The following is a 9,176-nucleotide window of genomic DNA, read 5'->3' as shown; positions in this document are numbered from 1 at the left end:
TACCTTGATGACATACTGGTGTTTTCCAAGGACTGGTCCTCCCACGTGGAGCATGTCAGGAAGGTGCTCCAGGTCCTTCGGGAGAATAATCTGTTTGCTAAGACTGAAAAATGTGTCTTTGGGGTACAGGAGATACCATTTTTAGGGCAAATCCTCACTCCTCATGAATTCCGCATGGACCCTGCCAAGGTTCAGGCTGTGGCGGAATGGGTCCAACCTGCCTCCCTTAAGGCGTTACAGTGTTTTTTAGGGTTCGCCAACTATTACAGGAGATTTATTGCCAACTTCTCGGTCGTCGCTAAGCCTCTTACGGACCTTACCCGCAAGGGTGCTGATGTCCTCCATTGGCCCCCTGAGGCCGTCCTGGCCTTTGAGACCCTCAAGAAGTGCTTTATCTCGGCCCCCGTGCTGATTCAGCCCAACCAAGAGGAGCCATTTATTGTGGAGGTTGACGCATCCGAGGTCGGAGTGGGGGCCGTCTTGTCCCAGGGTACCAGCTCCCTCACCCATCTCCGCCCCTGTGCTTACTTCTCTAGGAAGTTTTCGCCCACGGAGAGTAACTATGATATTGGCAACCGCGAACTTCTAGCCATTAAATGGGCTTTTGAGGAGTGGCGGCACTTCCTGGAGGGGGCCAGACACCAGGTAACGGTCCTTACGGATCACAAGAATCTGGTTTTCCTAGAATCGGCCCGGAGGCTTAATCCTAGACAAGCTCGGTGGGCACTATTCTTTACCAGATTTAATTTCTTGGTTACCTATAGGGCTGGGTCCAAGAATATTAAGGCTGATGCTCTGTCACGTAGTTTCATGGCCAATCCTCCTTCTGAGAAGGATCCTGCTTGTATTTTACCCCCTGGTATAATCGTCTCTGCCACGGATTCTGATTTAGCTTCTGATATCGCGGCTGATCAGGGTGCAGCTCCCGGGAACCTCCCTGGGGACAAACTGTTTGTTCCCCTGCAATACCGGCTGAGGGTACTCGGAAAACCATGACTCCGCTCTATCTGGTCATCCTGGCATCTTGGGCACCAAACACCTCATTACCAGAAACTATTGGTGGCCTGGGTTGCCTAACGACGTTAGGGCTTACGTCGCCGCTTGTGAGGTTTGCGCTAGGTCCAAAACCCCTAGGTCCCGACCTGCGGGCCTACTACGTTCCTTGCCCATTCCCCAGAGACCTTGGACCCATATCTCCATGGATTTTATCACCGATTTGCCTCCATCTCAGGGCAAGTCGGTGGTGTGGGTGGTAGTCGACCGCTTCAGCAAGATGTGCCACTTTGTGCCCCTTAAGAAGCTACCTAACGCCAAGACGTTAGCTTCTTTGTTTGTGAAACACATCCTGCGTCTCCATGGGGCCCCAGTCAATATCGTTTCTGACAGAGGGGTACAATTTGTTTCCTTATTTTGGAGAGCTTTTTGTAAAAAGTTGGAGATTGATCTGTCCTTCTCCTCCACCTTCCATCCCGAAACTAATGGCCAAACGGAAAGGACCAACCAATCCCTGGAACAATATTTAAGATGTTTCATCTCTGACTGTCAATTCGATTGGGTCTCATTCCTTCCCCTTGCTGAATTTTCCTTGAATAACCGGGTCAGTAACTCGTCAGGGGTCTCCCCGTTTTTCTGTAATTTCGGGTTTAACCCAAGATTCTCCTCCGTCTCCCCTGGTTGTTCCAATAATCCTGAGGTAGAGGATGTTCATCGGGAACTGTGCACTGTCTGGGCCCAGGTTCAGAAGAACCTAGAGGCGTCCCAGAGCGCACAAAAGATTCAGGCGGATAGTAGACGTTCTGCTAACCCCCGGTTTGTCGTCGGGGATTTGGTCTGGTTGTCGTCCAGGAACTTGCGCCTTAAGGTCCCGTCCAGGAAGTTTGCTCCCCGATTTATTGGACCTTATAAGATCATTGAAGTCCTCAACCCTGTATCCTTCCGTCTGGAGCTCCCCCCATCATTTCGCATACATGACGTCTTCCATGCCTCCCTCCTTAAACGCTGCTCCCCGTCCTGGTCCCCCTCGAAGATACCTCCTGTTCCCGTTCTCACCCCTGAGGGGGTGAAATTCGAGGTGGCCAAGATTATGGACAGTAGGATGGTCCAGGGCTCCCTCCAGTACCTGGTCCATTGGAGAGGATACGGGCCGGAGGAGAGGACTTGGGTACCTGCCCGTGATGTTCACGCTGGGGTATTGATCAGGAGGTTCCACCTTCTCTTCCCCACTAAACCGGGTCCCCTTAGTAAGGGTCCGGTGGCCCCTCATAAAAGGGGGAGTACTGTTAGGGATCTGCCAGGTACTTCATCTAGGTATACTCCTGGGATTAATCAATCCACACCTGAGGCCAGACCTGTTCGACTGACACCATCTCCCACCAACCAGGGTGGCAGGCTCAGGAGTGGGAGAGCCTATCGCGGCCTGGTCTGTCGGAGTTAGCTCCGCCCCCTGTCCTTTATTACCTGCCCTGTTCTCTCCCTCAGTGCTTGTAATTCTTTTGGATTCCTGGCCCCACTGCTGCTTGCTCCAGCCTGCTTCTGCCGTGCTTCTGCCTTGCTGCAGTTCTGCTTGACCTGCTTTGCTTTGCCCCTGGCTTGCTTCTGTCTCCTTGCCCGCTTGGGTGTACTCACTTCGTCCTGGTCCTGACTGTCCGTTCGCCGCTCCGTTTCCTCGTGGCGTTCCGTGGCTACTGCCCCTTCCCTTGCATGTTCCCTGTTTGTTTCCCTGTGCACTTAGACAGCGTAGGGACCGCCGCCCAGTTGTACCTCGTCGCCTAGGGCGGGTCGTTGCAAGTAGGCAGGGACAGGGCGGTGGGTAGATTAGGGCTCACTTTCCCTTCACCTCCTTCCGGCCATTACACATACCCTTACATGTGCTTTTTTTTTGGTGCATCTTTTTAATTGATGCTGCTTTTTGAGTTTTATTGTCTAATTGAGAAAACATGGTGAAATTCTGTGCCTTAATGAGGGTGCATTTAGGCCAGAGCTATACTGAGACTTTGTATAGTGCATCTGATTTTAACTATTGCGCTACAGCTTTAGTTCAAACGAATACATTGAGTTGCATGCATCTTGTGAACAGCAGCTGTCGCTCAAGAGAAAAAATCAATCAGTAGTACTACAAAATTCGAGGTGTAGCCCTGGCCTTACACATGGCTTATAGATTGTTGTTTTTTTTTAATGTAGTTTTTGAGGCCAAAACTAGAAGTGGTAGTTTTGACTTTAACAACTGCATCAAAACGACACGTGAAATCACCGTCCTTAAGGCTAAGTTGCTCAACTTAGATATGATCGGTAATAGGGCCATAGAAGGTATCAGAGGGACACATAAGCGCTAATAGCCAAGCCGCCAGTGCAGTTCACTGATGGATGCGGCTGAAAGTGCCGAGATGCAATCCCAAAAATTAAACGCAATTTTCCATAAAGTATATTCAAAACTTGTTTTGTTAATAAATATGTACTTTTATAAAAAAAAAATAGCTTTACAGTTGACTATGGGCCACTTGGCTAAGGGCCACTTGGGCTTGAAACCGGCCAGCTTCTGTTCTATGCGTTGTCCCTGATTTTATGGAACCTCAATAAAAGCCGCATTTTGTTCAAGATATTGATGCTGGACTTCTTACCTTTTCTGCTACAATTTGGTGCAGTCCTGCACCCTCCGCGCATCTATTGGTTGGTGAGCTGGATAAAAATGAACTGTTTCTGCTTTGTATACTGCAACTGTAAACCGTAATAAAATAGATATAAAGTCAGCGAACCCAGGGAGGAGTCTTTGCCTTGTTCATCTCGTCCGGATAATAGAAGGAGGCTGCACAGACAACTTGATGAGTTCCAAAGTCTTTGATAGTCCAACACGTCAATTAAATCTTTGCTTTTATTTCTATCTATTCACCGTTTAGCCACAACATTAAAACCACTAATCGGTGCAGTGAATAACATTAACTATCTCATTACAATGGCACCTGTCAATGCGTGGGATATATTAGGCAGCAAGTGAAAAGCTAGTTCTTGTCAGTCAGTTGTGTTGGAAGCATGAGAAATGGGCAAGCGTAAAGATCTAAGTGACTTTGACAAGGGCCAAATTGTGTTGGCCAGACAACTAGTTCAGAAAATAGCATTTCTTGTGGGGTGTACCCGGTATGCCACGGTTAGTGTCGGTGGGTATGTGGACCCACTGGGCCGTACCGCCGTAGCAGCTGGCCAACAGAGTACCAAGTCAATATATAAATAGTCCAAGCACAAGGATACCTGTAGTGGTTCAGAGAGTAGCATAGTCTAAGCACAGATGGGACCTTGACAGCAAACACCAGACGTGGTGTAACACAGCAGGCGGAACCGGTGGCACAACATGACTCCAATAGGTTCAAGGCACAGGAACAAATAGTACGGGATACAGGGCACAGGTAGCAGGACACGGGAATAATGGGAACAGGATAACACTAAGGAACCATTTGCAAGACTAACATAGGAAAACACAACAACCCTCAAGCAATGAGCAAAGGGGCAGGGTCCTTCCTATAGTCCAGGGTGATCATGGGCTAATTAATGAAGATTCCCATGTGCGCATTCTGGCCCTTTAAGGCCGGGCAGGAGTGGGCGCTTGAGCGCTGGCGTCTCCTGTGGAGGAGATGCGGGCCAGCGCTCACATATCCATGGCTGCGGCCATCGGGGGTGAGTAATCCCGACGGTCGGCGGCCATGGACGCCACAGTTAGTATCAGTTAGTATCTACCAAAAGTGGTCTAAGGAAGCAAAACTGGTTAACCGGCAATAGTGTCATGGGTGTCCAGGGCTGATTGATGCGTGTGGGAAGCAAAGGCTAGTCCATCTGGTCTGATCCCACAAAAGAGCTACTGTGGCACAAATTGCTAAAAAGTTAATGTTGGGCATTATAGAAAGGTGTCAGAACACATAGTGTATTTACATCATGTGGATGGCCGGGTGCGTATGCGTTGCTTACCTGGAGAAGAGATGGCACCAGGATATACTTTTGAAAAGAAACAAGCTGGCGGAGGCAGTGTGTGATACTCTGGGCAATGTTCTGCTGGAAAACCTTGGGTCCTGGCATTCATGTGGATGTTACTTTGACACATACCATCTACCTAAAAATTATTGCAGACCAAGTATGCCCCTTCAGGCTGGGTTCACACGACCATGTTACGTCCGTAATGTACGGAACGTAATTCGGCCGGAAGACCCGGACCGAACACAGTGCAGGGAGCCGGGCTCCTAGCATCATAGTGATGTCCGATGCTAGGAGTCCCTGCCTCTGCGTGGAACTACTGTCCCGTACTGTAATCATGATTACAGTACGGGACAGTTGTCCTGCAGCGAGGCAGGGACTCCTAGCATCGTACATCTCTATGATGCTAGGAGCCCGGCTCCCTGCACTGTGTTCGGTCCGGGTCTTCCGGCCGAATTACGTTCCGTACATTACGGACGTAACATGGTCGTGTGAACCCAGCCTCATGGCAACAGTATTCCCTAAAGGTTGTGGCCCCTTTCAGCAGGATAATGCTCCCTGCCACGCTGCAAAAATTGTTCAGGAATGGTTTGAGGAGCATAACAGGGACTTAGCTTCCAAATTCCCCAGATCTCAGTCTGATCAATCATCTGTGCGATGTATAGGCAAAACAAGTCCAACCCATGAAGGCTTCACCTTGAATCTTACAGGATTTAAAGGATCTACTGCTAACACCTTGGTGGCAAATACCACAGGACCACAAAATCAGCACAACTAATTAAACTCTTATTGTAAAAAGTTCAGCTGGAGCAGGTAAAATAAAGGCACAGTCCAGTTTACCTTAGAACAAATTATAATATAAAAATTTTACCGCTCATACGTACACCTTAGGTTGACGGTCCAAGTTTTTTTTTCCCAAAGGTATCCTTTTCCCCAATGCTATGCCATAGATGGGATGAAAATAGTTTACAGGACACCAACAGAGTTCTTGTGGCGTTCATGCCTATATACAGTTTATATGCCTAAGTATCTACTATGAGAATATCCTCTGAGAATTTGTCAAATGATGTACTCCTGTATATTTTAATACATTGGAATATGTTCACAAATAACATATTCTGGGAGTGAAATACGTCCCATTAATTTTAATAGGGTTAAGATGAGTTGAGCATTAGTAGTGTTACTAACTTCATTAAAATGTATGGGACAGATTCCAGTTGTAGAAATTTCTGCAATGGAAATCCGCCATGTGTGTACTTTAAGAAGGCAGGGAGACATACCTTCTAGTGGTAACTCATTCATTTCAAAGCCACAATCAACATGGAATCCCATGATCGTACATAAAATATCTTCTAATGTGTCCACTATGGATATTTAAGAACTGTAAGGGTATGTGCACACGATGAGAGGCTTTTACGTCTGAAAAGACAGACTGTTTTCAGGAGAAAACAGCTGCCTCGTTTCAGACGTAAAAGCTCCTCCTCGCATTATGCGAGGCATCTGTGACGCTCGTATATCTTGAGCTGCTCTTCATTGACTTCAATGAAGGACGGCTGAAATTACGTTGCAAAAAAGTGCCCTGCACTTCTTTGCATAGGCAGTCAATTTACGCGTCGTCGTTTGACATCTGTCAAACGACGACGCGTAAATTACAGGTCGTCTGCACAGTACGTCGGCAAACCCATTCAAATGAATGGGCAGATGTTTGCCGACGTATTGTAGCCCTATTTTCAGGTGTAAATCGAGGCATAATACGCCTCGTTTACGCCTGAAAATAGGTCGTGTGAACCCAGCCTAATGCATGCTGCACCATTTTGCAGCCTGTAAAATAAAGTATAAAGACTGTAATAAACTAAAATCCCCCCTGATAACATAACAGTTCTGTCTGAGAGCAAAGCCCCTGACCTTGATTTTCCCAGGCTTACAACCATTAATAAATTCACCGTCTGAGCAATGGCTGGTGACTACGATAAATTACCCCAGAATACTGATATCATATTGAATTCAATGTAGCGTACAAAGAGGCATATGCTGCATAATTGGAAGTATTTCTTTACCCAAAAAAGTATTTACCAAATTTTAATAAAAGTGTCTGTTTAGTCCTAAATAAATGATTTATATTAGTTTTCTTAAAGTGACTTAAAGGCTAATAACACGTTTTATTGCTTCCTAAATAAAAATAAAGTAAGCAACTTTCTAAATAGTCTACATTTAAATTTTCTACGAATGTGCTGCTATAGAGTCTATGTAACTACTTTACCTAGCTGGCTGTGCTGCTGATTTTGACATAGCTCCATCAGCACACTGCGCCTCGCTATGTCAGCCCACTTTGCTCTCCCCCTCATTTCTCTCAGTATTCGAGATTGCAGGGAGGGAAAGGAGGTTGTACAAAGTTGTACAAAATCAGAGTGTAGATAGTTAGGAATTCACACAGCAGGAAAGGGTTAATCACACAGGTTGTGTATCAGTATATATATATGACCCCATTAAATCTCACCAAATTTCAACCCTCTACCTCGAACCGTTCAAAAATTATGAGGGTGTTCCGGAACTTTTGGTGGGCGCTGTATATATATACATATATATATATATATATATATATAGAGAGCATCTATGGCAGACTGTGCAGGGGAAGTGTATGGGGGGGGGGGGCAAACACCTCTCAGCATCAGTGTCTGTCAGGACAAGGAAGAAGAGATACTTCATGGGCTGTAGAAGGATAAATCAGTATAGGAATTAAGCTGTGATAATACATGTAAGCTTGTGAAGGCAGCAGCAACATCCTGGACTCCCAGAACTCACATCCAGCATGTATTACTGGGAGTGACATGCCCAAATGAGAAAAGTCTGAAACTAGGAGACGGTTGCAAACTGCACATCAGGGTGTAACGTCTATGGCCACGGCTCGTTGTTCTGACTTGTTCCTGTATCCCGTATCCTGTTTCCGTGCTATCCTATTCTAGTGCCGTGCTGAGCTGTTGCCATGCTGTGCTACAGTCTACGCTTGCTCTGCTACGCCTCACCTGACATCTTCCCGCCGCCTGGTCCTGGACATGCCTGCCTCACTACTGTCTACGTTGCATCAGGTATCCTCATTGAACTATTGTACTCTGTAGTTTACCTCTTTGGCCAGCTGCCATCCCGCTACGCGGTACGGCCCAGTGGGTCCACGCCCGGCTTCGTGACAGTACGCTCTGGCCATGGACTCCGCTGGTCAATTCAAAGGCATGTCACCCTCCCAAGCCATTCAGGCGGACCTGCTGGATCTGCGAGCTAGGCAGGACCAACTCCTTGTGGCAGTGGACTCTATGGCGCAGCAGCTAGAGATGCTAGTTGCTTCTCTTCCTGCCTCTAAGCAAGCTCCTCAAGCCGATCCCCCTGTTACTCCTCCTGGCAGTTCTGGTCTGGATCCTCGGTTCTCGCTGCCATTGCCCTCTCGGTTCAATGGAGACGCCAGTGCATGTCGGGGGTTTCTGAACCAATGCCACATTCATTTTACCCTGCACTCCTGAGCATTCCCGTCGGACAGAGACAAGATCGCATTTATCATATCCCTTCTGACTGGCAAGGCCCTGGCATGGGCTAATCTTATCTGGGAACGTCAGGGACCAAGACCCCAGATTTCCAGGGGTTCGTACGAATATTCCGGACTTCTTTCGAGGAGCCAGGTCGAATCTCGTCGGCAGCCACTGCCATCTTCAACTTACGCCAAGAGGACACCTCCGTGGGCGAATATATACGATCCAGTTCCGGACTCTGGCAGGAGAGCTATCCTGGAACAATGAGGCCTTGGTGGCATCCTTTTGGCATGGCCTGTCGTACGAGATCAAGGACGAACTGGCCGCTCGAGACCTGCCTCCTGCCTTGGATGACTTAATTCTGCTTGCTAGTCGGGTAGACATAAGGCTGAGGGAGAGATCTCACTTGATTCGTCAGGAGCGACGGCCTAGACAGGCGCCCAGCTTCCAGCAACCCCTCTTGCCCGCTGCTATGAATTTGCCCGAGGTCCTGATGCAAGTAGACCGACTAAAACTATTGGTCCAGGAGAAACAGCGCAGGCACACCTCTGGACTTTGCTTATATTGCGGCCTCGTTGGCCATGTTGTGCGTCTGTACACTCAGAGACCATAAAACCCCAGCGCCTAGGTTTGGTTGGAGAGACAACCCTGGGCGTCAACACATTGAATCAAGAACTCTCTTCCAAACTATTCATTCCCGTA

Source organism: Rhinoderma darwinii, chromosome 5 (genome assembly GCF_050947455.1).
Source record: "Rhinoderma darwinii isolate aRhiDar2 chromosome 5, aRhiDar2.hap1, whole genome shotgun sequence".
In the NCBI taxonomy this organism is placed as follows: domain Eukaryota; kingdom Metazoa; phylum Chordata; class Amphibia; order Anura; family Rhinodermatidae; genus Rhinoderma; species Rhinoderma darwinii.
The sequence above is the reverse complement of the archived record's forward strand: the minus strand, read 5'-3'. Positions refer to the sequence as shown.